The sequence below is a fragment of the Xenopus laevis genome, chromosome 3L, assembly GCF_017654675.1.
Source record: "Xenopus laevis strain J_2021 chromosome 3L, Xenopus_laevis_v10.1, whole genome shotgun sequence".
Classification (NCBI taxonomy): Eukaryota; Metazoa; Chordata; class Amphibia; order Anura; family Pipidae; genus Xenopus; species Xenopus laevis.
Genome location: NC_054375.1, coordinates 114,608,340 through 114,621,245, shown reverse-complemented (window position 1 = coordinate 114,621,245; position 12,906 = coordinate 114,608,340). Strand labels below are relative to the sequence as shown.

At 38.6% G+C, this 12,906-nt stretch overlaps 1 protein-coding gene across 1 annotated transcript in view; it reads left to right on the top strand.

The window, feature by feature from the left end:
• Window positions 1-12,906, top strand: part of LOC108711451 (cell surface hyaluronidase) — a 60,962-nt gene that overhangs the window by 9,351 nt on the left and 38,705 nt on the right. The gene's annotated exons all lie outside the window — the stretch shown is intronic.

The window sequence follows — 12,906 nt, the reverse complement described above, 5'->3', positions numbered from 1 at the left end:
ATCCCCCTGCTACTTCCCTGGCATGGCTTGGCTGCATGCGGCATATAATACTTACTGTACCCCCAAACTGATATGTTTATATACAATTTGTTTGAGTATTGGTTTTAAATTAAAAAAAATAATTTTTCATCATGCACAGAATATTAAAATAATAGGTTTAAGAAATAGGCATTTCAGATACCACCACAGTCATAAGGTTGTAAAGAATAAAAAATCTTAAAGGACCAGGAAATTGAAAAGTTAAAGGTGCTTTAGTTTTTATGTATAATGTTCCTGGGTGTGCAGCCATGATGGTGGCTATTCAATTCAAATATGGGCTTTAGGGCCCATATTGACACTGCAGTTAAAATATAAGAAGTCAGTACCACTTACAGTATTGCTGTAGAACATTCTAAATTTATCACTGACAAAGCAGGGGGAAAAAGAAAAAGGAGAAGAAAAATGTTAGATTCGAACTAGTGAACCTGTAGTTCTATATTATTTTTTTTACTATATGAATATTGCTGACCAAATCACCAACTCAGCAATGAAAACAGTCATTGCAAAATATCACTGCTCATAAGGGCCTCAAAAATATTTTGTACAGCCCTAGCATGAACACGTCATGTGATTTGCACAAAACTCAAAGGAATGATGCATGGGTTGGGGCATCAGTGGGGGTGTGTATGGTGTGTGATTTGGTGACTCAGTTTCTAGTTAGTAATTGTGGCATGTGCAAATGCTTTACACCCTTCCACTTGTCCAGTGATAAACACTGTTTTGCAAGGACCCTGACCCTAATCACTTCATTTGGTCTTAATAGCCATTTGGAGCTGTCACTTGTGGAGCTGACAGTGGCAGAGCTTATTAAAGCACCCAGGGCTATAACTAGGTGTAGTCAGAAGAGACATGTGCCTAGGGTGTGGGGGCACTAAGTAACTACCCGTAGTGCAGGTCTTTTTCCCCCCACCGCCTGCTTATTTTTACCCCCCGGCAACATGCAGAGGGATGGTGAGATTGCTGACCCAGTTGCCTGCCAGTGGATGCCTGCCTGGCTTGGCCCAGAACTGCCAACACCGAAAACTTGACCTATCACTCAGCAACCAAGGGCTCCTCTAAGGGCAGAGACACACATGGAGATTTGGGGCGACAAATCACCTCTTCTTCGGGCGACTAATCTCCCGGAACTGCCTTCCCATCGGCTAGAATGTAAATCACTGGCGGGGGTGGCACTTGGAGCGATTCGTTTTTCGAAGTCACCCGAAGTTTCCTCGTGAGGCAACTTCAGGCGTCTTCAGAAAACTAAGCGCTCCGAGTGCCATCCCACGGGTGATTTACATTCTAGCCGGCGGGAAGGAAGTTTGGGGACATTAGTCGCCCGAAGAAGATGCGATTTGTGCCGGGCTAATCTCCCCGAACTGCCTTCCCACCGGCTAGAATGAAAATTGCCGGCTGGATGGCAATCGGAGCGAAGTTTTCATTCTAGCCGGTGGGAAGGCAGGGAAAGGCAGTTCAGGAAGAAGAGGAGATTTGTCGCCAGCAGACTAATCTCCACGAATCTGACCATGTTTCTCTGCCGTTAGAGTGAGGATCTGAAGATTAAGATAATTGATGCCTACAAAGCAGGGGTTGCAATTAATCTTTTATTTAATCCACAATGAATCTACCTATGTACAGTCCCTGCTTTAATCCCAGCTCTGAGCTGCTATTGGCCAGCCTAGTATCACTCAGAACATTTGGCTAAACCAATCTCACATATGGTGATTTGGCTATTGTTGTGTACAGGTGTATTCACCTTTGTGTCATATAATCTTAACAATGATTTAGACATGTAAGAGGGTGCCTTGCCCATCATTGTCAAGATTATGGTAAATAGTAATGCTAATAGCGAGGCATTTAAGGAAAGGCAGTACTGCTAAAAATCAGATAAACTATGTGCTGGGGATTTACCTGTATATGGCCAGCATAAAATATTCCTGCTAGTTACACAGATTCTTCATGCTTTAGTTCCAAGCATAGTATTTGTTAGTACGTGCAGACCTACTTGTCTCCAACAGACTTATCTGTTCCACAAAATCATGTCTTACAATTGTCACAAAACCACAGGATTTTGTGGGATGCTGAGAAATCTGAGTCTCAACGTGAAATCTGATCAGATAAAGTCAGATGCTTTCTTGTTATTATGTGTCTACAGAAGATTATCTTGCCTGTTGAAAATGCAATGTGCATTGCTTCCATCAGACAGTCATGTAGTAGGCCAATTCTTTCATGCAGTTTACTGATCAGATTTTAATATCAGTTACATTTTTAGAATATATTCAACCTGTAGGATTAGATCTATCGATGCAAGTGCATCCAACTAAACCATTAGTTACAATGCGAGGTTACAAAATGAGCACATCTATGATGAATTTGGCCACCAATGAACTGTGCCACATTAAGCTGATCTGATTTTAGACCAATGATTGGATCATTGTGTAGGTCTATGGGATGCGTGGATGGAGGGCCAGACTGGCCATCTGTCCATTTGGGCAAATGCCCGGTAGTCTGCTCTATTTTTTGTCAAGCCGAAGCCGCAGAATAAGAGCCAAAGCCACTGATAAGAGCCAAAGAGGAAGCTGCACAGGAGAACAAAGAGGAGGAGAAGGAAGAAGGCAGTCTGCCAAATTTTAAATGGTAAGTATTCCCTGAACAAACAAAAGTCTTATTTTTTTAACCCCTGGCCACCAATGTTCTTTTTAACTTTTCTCTAGTCGGCCCTCCTCTCAGTGCAGATGTATGGGTTATGTCCAGGTTCACCTCTGGAGGCAGGACAGAAGAATTGGTCTCTTGACCCCTCCCTCAGGATATATAGGCTGGCTCCACCTCTGTTCCCCAGTTCTTTTGTCCTGTCTTGGAGGTGCATTAAAAAAAATTTTTCTTCTATTATTAGGATCAAGTCTATGGAAGCATGCAGAGCTGTCTCCCAACAATCCCCGCTGTACTCTCCTTGCTGGCATGTTGCCGCAAGTGGTCAGCTTCTCTCAAATGGCATGGAGACGCATGGAGCTGTCTACCATTACTAACTTCTCCCTCCTTGCTGGCATTTTGCAGCAAGTGGAGTAGCCACAAGTAGTCTACTACTTTTGAAAGGGCCAGGTATGCAGAGCTACCTAAACGCCCAGGGTGTGTATAGCCCTCCGATTACAGTGTTGATCCGCCATTTTCCTTTTGGGCAAGGTGGTCAACGGGGCGCTCTCCCTGCAGTTGGCGCGAAAAACGGAACGCGACTGCGCACAACGTGATGACTGCACAGCACCATTTTCACTCCATTTAAAAGGATTCATTCTCCTGTAACTCCCTTATGGGTTAATTAGTTTCTATAGCCAGAACTTGGGGTGATAAGACTGGTGGCTCACGAGGTTTACAATCAGAGCAATAGGTGGACTCTGACTTTCTGAGAGTATGTCTACATTTTTTTTTTTAATCTTTGCTGGTCTTTTTGCAGATTTTTTGTCTCTTGACCTTCCTTCATATCTTGCTGTCTCCTCATCACCTCACCAAGCTTTACAACAGAACTGGGGAACAGAGGTGGAGCCAGTTTATATATCCTGAGGGAGGGGCCAAGAGATTCTGTCTGAATTTTTCTGTCCTGCCTCCAGAGGTGAACCTGGACATAACCCATACGTCTGCGCTGACAGTTCGGGCCTACTAGAAAAGAATTTATCGTAAGTATAAATCCCTTTTTATGGGGGAGATCCTCACCACCAATGTTTTTTTTTTTTTTACTTTTATGGGGGGGGACTTCTGACCACCAACGGTTTTTTTTTCCCTTTATGGAGGAGAGCCTTGATCACCAATGTTTTTTTTTTACTTTTATGGGGGCCTGTCCTGGCAATGTCGCACGGTTATATGTGGGCTGTTTGGCCCTGCTTGGATGTACTTTTCCAATGAGATTTTCTAAAGAGCCGATAAATATCTGGCCAATAGAAATTCTCAACTGCCATAAAGAAAGTCGTTTTAAGCATAGACTAACTGCGCAATAAATTAACACACATGTACAATATAACAAAAATCATACTTATATGGTTGCTTTGGTTACAGGATATCACAAGAGGGCATTACTTATAGAAGAAAAATAGACCACTCCTGCTAATATTCATATTTATTAATGACAGCTATATTCATTTTTGTGATTTGAGAAAAATGTAGCACCATCAGAGAAGTTATTTATCTTTGCTGTGTTGTAGCATATCTCAAATGCAAGAGGAACATGAACTATGTCTGCTCCTGGATCATCCAGAAACTAGTTGGAATTATGCAGCATATTTATTAGAGTGAATGAAACCAAAAAATAAGGAAAGCACACTCTGTAAATAAATGAAAACGAATTTATTCCATGCTAGTTACCCCACATGGCAACAGCATGTCGCCCTATGCGTTTCAACCAGTCCTGCCTTTTTTTTGATTTTTTGTGCCCCTGATGAAGACCTTTGTAGGTCGAAACGCGTAGGGCGACATGCTGTTGCCATGTGGGGTAACTAGCATGGAATAAATTAGTTTTCATTTATTTACAGTGTGCTTTCCTTATTTTTTGGTTTCATGCATGATTTATTGGAAACTACAGATCGGTAGCCTCCTATAGGATTAGCACCTTGCATGCATTTGCTTTTTGTTTTTTTTTGATTTTTCATTAGGGAGTGTGCGCCTTCTATCTTTGATGTTTTGTATTTATTAGAGTGAAATCCGAGCATGTCACAGTGCACCAGAAGGAAATTTCACCCTGTTTATTCATTTATATTGGATTTTTATAAAGACCTATTTATTATACGAATTCTCACTTTCATCTATTGATACACTGTGTCATAGAGTCTCAAAGAAAGGTGGAGTTTAACTATGACATACTGTGGCATGCCCTCATTTTACTATTTGATAAATTTGTTCCATAATTATGACTAGCTTCTGGATGACACAGGCATATTTTGAGAATAGATTAACTTCAGTGCCAAGCTTTTCAGTAGCCTGAAAACATGCCACCCAAATTAGCCAGCCAAACACTTCAATGTCTTTTCAGGCATTAGTAGTTTGAAAACTTGTCTCTTTGCTTTTCCCGGCCACTGTCACTGACAAGTGCTGATATGATTTATAATCAGATGTATGGGGGGCTGCTTTAGCTCATGTCAAGTTTTTTTTCACTGTTTATAATACCCCCGTATACCCAGTATATTTTCCATTTATTTTATGGACATTTTTTTCGTCCTCAGCAACTATGCTACTCATATCAAGGGAAAAATGTTCTGTCCACACAACTATGCCCTCATACAACAGACCACATAAAAAAGTTAATGGGAAATAAATCTGACTTATAAAAAGGGCCTATTTTCCATTAAATGCTAATTTATTACAGTGTATGGTTGCAGTTAGATAGCATGAACCAGACTGCCCTTTCTGGAGTTTGATGGATGTTTGATGCCGAATACTAAATAAGAAAAAATATTTTGCTTGTTTGGATGCTGTTCAACCCCATCTGTTTATAATCTCTAGGTCATTATACCCATATAATTCTTTGCATGGGAACAATGCTATCAAAGTTGAACTAGAAACAAATTAAAGTTAACTTTAGTGAGCGATTCAAATGCAATTGAGTCTTCATCCTAATGGATTAAAATTAAACCTCTGCAATATGTGTAACTTCAGGGCATATGATTCATTTCTGTTTTACAGACTTATCAGGACACGGCAGCCAAGAAGCGTTGCTGCCCCCTCTGGTAGTGTAGGAGTAAAGCCAATGTATTTGTTCTAAGCAAGTGTCCTGTGATCTGTGATACATTCTATTACATATAGTGACAGATTTATTAAAGGTTAAGTTTTATTTTAGTCTTACTTCAAGTAGAAATGGAACATTTGTAATTGCCATTCATTTCCACTTCTGTACTTATTTCCCCCACCCCACCCCAAAATGCATTTTTCTCCACTTGCCTTTTGGGCTTCTATGATAAGTGTTCACTATCTCTGTGGCCAAAACTGTTGCCAAAATATATTACCAGAAATTCAGATTCTTATAACAGCCATGTATGGGAAAAACAACTAGCTTGCACGAGAATATATCTTGGAAAAAAATTGTCACCAAGAATAATAGTAAATAGCAGAAAAACAAAAGTTCCCCTCTTTGGCAAAGCAAAGTAAAAAAAAAACAACTGATTTTTGTTTAAATATTTTAGTACATTTCTGCCAAATAATGTTAAATAAGAGTGAAATATTAGGGCATATAAGGCCTGGGCCCCCTTCCTTGGAAGGAATAATGTAGCAAAGGATATTTTTTTTTATATACACAGAAGGGATGTCACACCTGCACCGCTCCACTTGTTGCCTTTATATTTAGGTTACCAGATCCCTTGAAAAAAGGAATAAGCTTGTAATAAATGCACTTTTCTGGACTACACTGGTTGCATTTAAATTACCTAGACATGTTCCCATTTTTCACATGATCATGGCAACCTCACCTCATCTGGGAGAGCCTTTTTTATTGGAAATTGTGTTATCCAAGTTTTACTGTTATCACAACCTAAAGAAACGCAGGAAGCCAGAGATAGTATTGGAATGTGTGGCATTGAGATGCAGCCCGGGCAAGATGTAAAGCCAAGATCTGGTTTACATAATGAGCTGTGGCTATGACAAGCAGGCGACTATCTGCACATGGGATTATTCTTTCTACCTAGAAGGAAACTTCCCATATCCCACCCATTGATTGGGCAGAACTCCTAGGAGTCTGATAACAGCTCTTCTTGTGTAGTCCCACGGATACAGATGCAGCATTGGGAGGCTACTGTAGAGGAAATGTCCTAATACACCAGGGACTTTCAGCCCTGATTTCCCTGCCAACTGTGTGTCTGGGACATGTATCTCCTCCTATCATTTCACACTCATGCTATGCACACACACGCACACACAAACTGTTATACTATAAGTGTTCGGGAGTTACAGGAAAACCACATTCAAACACAATAAAGAAGGGTTCTATCTATTAATTGACTGTCTGGCAAGTTTAGAAAAATGCCATACAAAGTGCCCAACACGTTAAAGTAAAGAGGTCTTCATCAGGGGACAAAAAGTTAGCAAAATAAAAGGTTGAACTTGATGGACATGTCTTTTTCAACCTAACTTACTATGTTACTATGCAGAAAAACTATAAGCTGGACAAATATCTTTGTATCTTTAGTGTTTTTTTTAAAGCACAGGGCGTTAGAACAGATGTATGCAGATATCAAACAATAACAGTACCACAAACAGTAGAACCCTGAGGGGAAAAGTCAAAATGGCGTCAATTCCAAGAAAATGTAAAATCCAAGTACATAAAATCAGGGTTCTACTGTAGTACAAACTGCCAATTACATTTGTAAACCTGCTAATAACAGTAAATAAAACTAGGCTCGCACTCAGTCCTCCACAAAAGAGTCAGATGAACACTAAAGCAAATCCAACCCCTAATGTGTATATTCAAATCAATAATTAACAAATAAATAACAGTCTGTTTTTAGAACATTCACAAATATAATCATCAATTTTTGTAGACCTGCTGTTATTTGCTGGCTGCATGCTTTTGTTATGGGTGGAAATCAGTCTTACGAATACAAATAAAGCTTAGAAAATCGAAGGTCCCTGCATGCAATTTCCCAAATGTAAAAAGCCCACAAAACCCCAAGATATGAGACTGCAAACTCTCCCTGCCTTTAGGCTCACATGATTTCTGGATACATTTGGAAGTAAACTCGAGGGTCTTACTTCTTCGCCTGCACTTTACATATTTTGTGGTTTGTATGTTTGGAACTGGTTTTGTTTATTATTTCTTTTTACCCTCTTTTCCTGAATATACAATTCCCTGGTACAGATGAACTTTGGTGTGGCTGTGTGGGTTTGACCCAATGTGTCTGGAAGCACATTTAGTAGGTAGGCAATGCAGCCTGGGGGAAATGGCATGTTCACCACCCGGGTTATTCTGTAAACCTTGGTTAACACCTTCCTGTGTATTTTATAAATCTCTATTCTTCTTTCTTTTATTCTTTTAATTCTGGAATAATAAACACATTGCCACTGAGACGCAGTGGGTTATGGGAGGGACCACAAAACCATAACATGTAATATAAGGATTATATACACATTGAAAGCTTGTAATGGTTTATTTCCTTTTCCCACAAGTGTTCTTTTTTTCTACTCTGAACCAGAAAGGAAAAATATTAAAATGAATATAAATTAGACTTAACTGAAAATAACCCTTTTTATCGTTATGATTTTAATTTATGGTCTTTTTAGCTGACAATAAAATATGAGGCCACAGCTTATTATGAAGGGGAGCTTTGGGAAAGGTTCTTACACTCTGGGGCTGGCATGACACAGTAGACAAGGGGCCCAGAATGAGAGATTTGGGGTGCAGGCTGATTTGTTGCTCGAGATATCATGAAAACTATAAAACCCATTCTTAAAGGAGAGCTAAACCCTAAAAACAAACATGGCTAAAAATGGTGAGTTTTCCACACCATCCTAAAGGTTCAGCATCTATTAAACTGCAATGATTCAGGCCTTCAACGTTGTCACATGAGCTCACCAGCTTGAATTTTGCCCATGACACTGCTCATGCTCAGTGTGCTTTTTGCCAGTGCTGATGCTACAGGGCTGATAATTGAATTCTAATGTAAATTGTGATGGTTTGGGAGTTGTTATGTAATGAGAATTACTAATCTGCCTTGTATTGTGACATTTATATTCTATATATATATATATATATATATATATATATATATATATATATATATATATATATATATCCATACAAAAAAGCCGCACTCCTAGGTCTTTTGTAGAAAAAAAGGAAAAATGTATTAATTTAATACATTTTTCCTTTTTTTCTACAAAAGACCTAGGAGTGCGGCTTTTTTGTATGGATACTATCTTTCTTTGACCGGCACCCAGGCGGTTGGCTATTGGGTTAAGAGTGCACTGGTTTGTGGATGTTTATATATATATATATATATAAAACGCTGTGGGGCAAATTTACTTATGGTCGAATCCATCGATCGACGATTTTTCTTCGACCTAAAAATTGTTCCAAAGCCTATGGGGACCTTCCCCATAACATTGACTTCGGTAGGTTTTAGATGGTGAACTAGGGGGTCGAAGTTTTTTTTAAAGAGACAGTACTTCGACTATCGAATGGTCAAATAGTCGAACGATTCGAAGTCGAAGGTTCGATGGTCGAAGTAGCCAAAAAAACATTCGAAATTCGAAGTTTTTTTTGTTCTATTCCTTCACTCAAATTTTTTTTATTCTATTCCTTCACTCGAACTAAGTAAATGGGCCCCTGTGAGTGGCTCCCTAAGCTCAATTAACTGGCAGCGTCCCAGACCATGTGCTGTGAATCAGCAGAAAAAGAGATGTGGAGTTATTAGAAGCATCTTCAGTGACAAAGATATTCACTGCAAAGGGTCTGAGGATGCCTTGGACTGGTACAGAGCCCCAAAATATAATGTGCAGCTATCCTACTTCTTTGTTATGATTGAGTTCTCCTTTTACATACTTTTACATACTAACAAATTCTGCTTTACTAGCTTTTGATGAATTTAAGCTTCCAGAATCCTCAAGCAGGGAGGCCGTGGTTCACTAATAGCCATGCAGAGCCGTGCTTTGGGTATTAGATTTATTACGCCCAAGAACAAGGAGATGTAAGATACGTGCTGTTCCTTTATGTCTGTATATATAATTTGTAATGCATGCAAAGTGTATGTTTCCGAACAGGAAATATGTTTCTAAATTTAGACTAAGTGGGTTAACTGGACTAATGGGAATTGAAGAAAAATAAAATTCAGAGATATCAACTAACCCCATGTGATTAGGAAGATACAAGTGGTAGCATGCAATAAGGCATTCAAAAAATTAGAAGTGGACAAGACAAGAAGTCAGTTGATGACTTATGATATTGCAAATTAACTATTGGAACATTGTGAGTAGCCTGCTTAGTATCTGTATATAATAAACAAATGCCAAAATCTGCAATCTCCCCAGTCCAGGTGTTGCAGATATACTACTTCCAGGCTACTAGAACTTTGCCTGTTGTAGGATGGAAAGAGTTGTAGTACAGACTCTGAAGCAAATCCCTGTACAGATGTGAACACTGATGGGAATGGAATCCTCATGTTTACCTTTAATAACAATATAGACACAGAGATGAGCAAAAGGTACAATTAGGTTTGGTTTGTTAAAAAAACTAAAAACACATTGTATATTATTTGTATATAAATTAAATACAGTATATATTGTATGTGTACATTCCTCTGGGATACTAATGATACATAGGTAGCATTGTACATGAAGCACCATCCTTACTCTCAGTCTTGTAGAAACAAGAGTAAGAAGCTGTCCTTTAAGGAATACTCATAATATTATATCTAGTTAGAAACTCTTCTTGTTTTAAATATGAGCTATCATTATTTTATAGAGCTCTGCAATATTTAGTGGTCTATTTTTACTATAAAACACAGAATATGGCAAAAGTTAGTCTACCGTCTTTGTATGTGATCATGAAAAGAAAACAGTAATAATATAATAGATTGTTAAACTGCTGAAGTTTTTTATTATACCTTCTGAAGTATTGCTACGGCCAGCAAATGGGAACAGAACACAATACTTCTCACTAGGGCATGCTGAAGGTACTGGGGAAAATGTAAACCCTATATCTCAATTCATCTCTTTTAAGAATGTTGATGATTTCTAAGTCTGTCAAGCAAATCGGCTGTACCTTTAAAAGCATAGCTCAAATAGATAACTGCTCCTCAGGTTTCTGCAAGTATAGTAAACCGCGAAATGTTAATACAAACAGTTCTGGGATTCATGGTTCTGCATTTTTACAAGAATTTGATTACATCAGTTTTGAAAGAAAGGCTCTGAGTTGGGTGGACCAGTTGAATTTAGTATGGCAAACCAAAGGGTAAACTACTCCTAGGTTCTAGTTGCAGAAAATGTCATACCCTCTCATCTCAAATACAAAGGTTACATGATTAACAAAATGAAACACCAAAGCCCCCAACAAAAACAAAATTTGAATTTCAAACAATTCAGTTTCATAAAGTATACCCATTCAGCTCTCTACAGTGTTAAACTACTGGGAATATTTGTCAATCACTAGTAAAATCTTTTCAAATATTATTGTCATCAAAAGGAAATACCTAATCTAATATATTGATATAATTACCTTATGGCTTCTCTGCACCAGCTTCAATCTCAGATTGGGCCTTTATTCTTAGTAAAAACACAAATGATGTAATGTTTATTTATATATTATTGTATATTTCAAGATAAGCAACAGAGGGCAGTGAGTTGATAGCCCTGATGATTTTTCTTAGGCTTTTGCTTTGGCCTTTTGGACAAGGGTAAAGGAGTGTAGGAAATGTGTCCACATCCAGGCCCTGAGGACCCCCATAAAACTAACCTTTTCAGTGAAGGAGAAAACAAAACATGCCATGTGAACTGGAGAACAGAAAGGACAGGAGTAGTCAGTTGAATTCAGTCACATTGATGTTTGGGATGAACAGGAGGGGATCTTGCATCAAATTATTTTCCAAGACCCATGGACTTGTTATGCTTGTTGCACTGCTCTATGTCTTTTCTTCTTCTCCAGACATGGACCTAACACCTGAAATGTTTGCCATACTGTAATGCTTGCCTGCAAATTCTGGGGGCCCCAAGTGAAGGTAGCTGCTATTACTTTCCCAGCTCTATTTACGGAGTGTACACATAATGGAAAAATAACGAAAATTCTCAAGCGTTGTTTAAAATGGCGTCTTCGCGAATGTTTAGCACTGCTCGCAATGTAAAATCATTCACTGGCGAATTTACAATGCGTGTTATCATTAAGCAAAAGTTTAGCTTTAACATCCGATCTGGACACTGCGAATGTTCGCAAAAGCAATTTGGTCGCATACTTTGCGAAGAATTCTTTGAGGTCTGTAATTGGTCAAAAAGGACGCAAACATGGTCGCTAACATTTTCAATGGTCTTTGCAAATGTTTTTTGCGCTAACGAAATATATTACATTCCCCCAATAATATGGTCCCACAGAGCACCAGATGTAGGTAAGAGGGATAGCAGTGTTGGGCAAGATAGCCATAGTAGATGTTGTTGTTCAGCTGAAGAACCGTACTGTTGGTTAGGTAGTACTACTACAGACTGTTTTGTGGTGTATTTCAAAGGACCCCCAACCCCAACAATGCAAAACTACCTTTCTACAGTGCACTTTACTTGACTTTATGCATATAGCTGAAATGGGGCCAGGTAGAGTGGTTGCACAGTAGGCTAAATTGCTAAGCTTAAACACATTATTGGGGGTCTTCAAGCTTTTGAGGTTCTTTGGAGATGATCATCTGCCTAGTGCCCCTTGGCTCGTAACAATATTAGAAACTGTTCATAAATAATTTCCTGTAATCTTATGCATATTACTGTATATCACGCAGACAATGTGTACAGCTGTTCATCTTTTACATTGTTTTCTATTTTAGGAAAGGTTGTGTGCTGAGCATCTGTAGTAGTAATTACTTCAGCCTGTGCAAAGTAAATATAGAATCCCTAGTTTATTTTCAGAGAAATCAGACAGTTTAAAGTATTTTGCGTGGGGTCCAAACACATAACGTCCTTCTTGTAAGTGTCACCAATAAAGAGAAGTAGAGTAGCTGGAGGGCCACTGTCATCCAAACATCCTGCTCCCAGTTATCATTTTTTTCCCACCCTTACAAATTCTCAAAATCAGCATTAAACAAAAATGTAGTTTCCTTTGTAGGCTGGAATTAGTAGTATAACTATAAACTTTCCACATGCTATTTGTAAGAAAACAAATATAATTTGTTTTATAATTATATATATATATATATATATATATATATATATATATATATATATATATAT